Source organism: Musa acuminata, unplaced genomic scaffold (genome assembly GCF_036884655.1).
Source record: "Musa acuminata AAA Group cultivar baxijiao unplaced genomic scaffold, Cavendish_Baxijiao_AAA HiC_scaffold_153, whole genome shotgun sequence".
NCBI classification, from domain to species: domain Eukaryota; kingdom Viridiplantae; phylum Streptophyta; class Magnoliopsida; order Zingiberales; family Musaceae; genus Musa; species Musa acuminata.
The window spans coordinates 85,001-87,500 of NW_027020428.1; positions in this window are offsets into that span (position 1 = coordinate 85,001).

Consider the following 2,500-nt stretch of genomic DNA (forward strand, 5'->3'; position numbering starts at 1 on the left):
ACAGCCCAAAAACGGGCCAAAACTGGCCATTTTTGGCTGCGCGAGCGAGCGGCGAGCGGCGAACAGCGAGCGAAGCGAGAGGCAGCACCGTCCCTGCTATACGAAAGCCCCATCCAGCCCTGTGCCACCCGGGGGGTTCCAGGGTGCTGAGATGGCTGACGTTTTGCTCCGCTCTCGACGGTCACCGCGCAATGCAAGAACAGGCCAAAAACTGGCCAAAACGGCCCAAAAACGGGCCAAAACTGGCCATTTTTGGCTGCGCGAGCGGCGAGCGGCGGACAGCGAGCGAAGCGAGAGGCAGCACCGTCCCTGCTATACGAAAGCCCCATCCAGCCCTGTGCCACCCGGGGGGTTCCAGGGTGCTGAGATGGCTGACGTTTTGCTCCGCTCTCGACGGTCACCGCGCAATGCAAGAACAGGCCAAAAACTGGCCAAAACGGCCCAAAAACGGGCCAAAACTGGCCATTTTTGGCTGCGCGAGCGAGCGGCGAGCGGCGGACAGCGAGCGAAGCGAGAGGCAGCACCGTCCCTGCTATACGAAAGCCCCATCCAGCCCTGTGCCACCCGGGGGGTTCCAGGGTGCTGAGATGGCTGACGTTTTGCTCCGCTCTCGACGGTCACCGCGCAATGCAAGAACAGGCCAAAAACTGGCCAAAACGGCCCAAAAACGGGCCAAAACTGGCCATTTTTGGCTGCACGAGCGAGCGGCGAGCGGCGGACAGCGAGCGAAGCGAGAGGCAGCACCGTCCCTGCTATACGAAAGCCCCATCCAGCCCTGTGCCACCCGGGGGGTTCCAGGGTGCTGAGATGGCTGACGTTTTGCTCCGCTCTCGACGGTCACCGCGCAATGCAAGAACAGGCCAAAAACTGGCCAAAACGGCCCAAAAACGGGCCAAAACTGGCCATTTTTGGCTGCACGAGCGAGCGGCGAGCGGCGGACAGCGAGCGAAGCGAGAGGCAGCACCGTCCCTGCTATACGAAAGCCCCATCCAGCCCTGTGCCACCCGGGGGGTTCCAGGGTGCTGAGATGGCTGACGTTTTGCTCCGCTCTCGACGGTCACCGCGCAATGCAAGAACAGGCCAAAAACTGGCCAAAACGGCCCAAAAACGGGCCAAAACTGGCCATTTTTGGCTGCACGAGCGAGCGGCGAGCGGCGGACAGCGAGCGAAGCGAGAGGCAGCACCGTCCCTGCTATACGAAAGCCCCATCCAGCCCTGTGCCACCCGGGGGGTTCCAGGGTGCTGAGATGGCTGACGTTTTGCTCCGCTCTCGACGGTCACCGCGCAATGCAAGAACAGGCCAAAAACTGGCCAAAACGGCCCAAAAACGGGCCAAAACTGGCCATTTTTGGCTGCACGAGCGAGCGGCGAGCGGCGGACAGCGAGCGAAGCGAGAGGCAGCACCGTCCCTGCTATACGAAAGCCCCATCCAGCCCTGTGCCACCCGGGGGGTTCCAGGGTGCTGAGATGGCTGACGTTTTGCTCCGCTCTCGACGGTCACCGCGCAATGCAAGAACAGGCCAAAAACTGGCCAAAACGGCCCAAAAACGGGCCAAAACTGGCCATTTTTGGCTGCGCGAGCGAGCGGCGAGCGGCGGACAGCGAGCGAAGCGAGAGGCAGCACCGTCCCTGCTATATACGAAAGCCCCATCCAGCCCTGTGCCACCCGGGGGGTTCCAGGGTGCTGAGATGGCTGACGTTTTGCTCCGCTCACGACGGTCACCGCACCACGCAAGAACGGACCATAAACAGGCCAAAACAGCCCAAAAACGGGCCAAAACTGGTCATTTTTGGCTGCGCGAGCGAGCGGCGAGCGGCGAACAGCGAGCGAAGCGTGAGGCAGCACCGTCCCTGCTATACGAAAGCCCCATCCAGCCCTGTGCCACCCGGGGGGTTCCAGGGTGCTGAGATGGCTGACGTTTTGCTCCGCTCACGACGGTCACCGCGCCATGCAAGAACGGACCAAAAACAGGCCAAAACAGCCCAAAAACGGGCCAAAACTGGCCATTTTTGGCTGAGCGAGCGAGCGGTGAGCGGCGAACAGCGAGCGAAGCGAGAGGCAGCACCGTCCCTGCTATACGAAAGCCCCATCCAGCCCTGTGCCACCCGGGGGGTTCCAGGGTGCTGAGATGGCTGACGTTTTGCTCCGCTCACGACGGTCGCCGTGCCACGCAAGAACGGACCAAAAACAGGCCAAAACAGCCCAAAAACGGGCCAAAACTGGCCATTTTAGGTTGCGCGAGCGAGCGGCGAGCGGCGAACAGCGAGCGAAGCGTGAGGCAGCACCGTCCCTGCTATACGAAAGCCCCATCCAGCCCTGTGCCACCCGGGGGGTTCCAAGGTGCTGAGATGGCTGACGTTTTGCTCCGCTCACGACGGTCACCGCGCCACGCCAGAACAGACCAAAAACAGGCCAAAACAGCCCAAAAACGGGCCAAAACTGGCCATTTTTGGCTGCGCGAGCGAGCGGCGAGCGGCGAACAGCGAGCGAAGCGAGAAG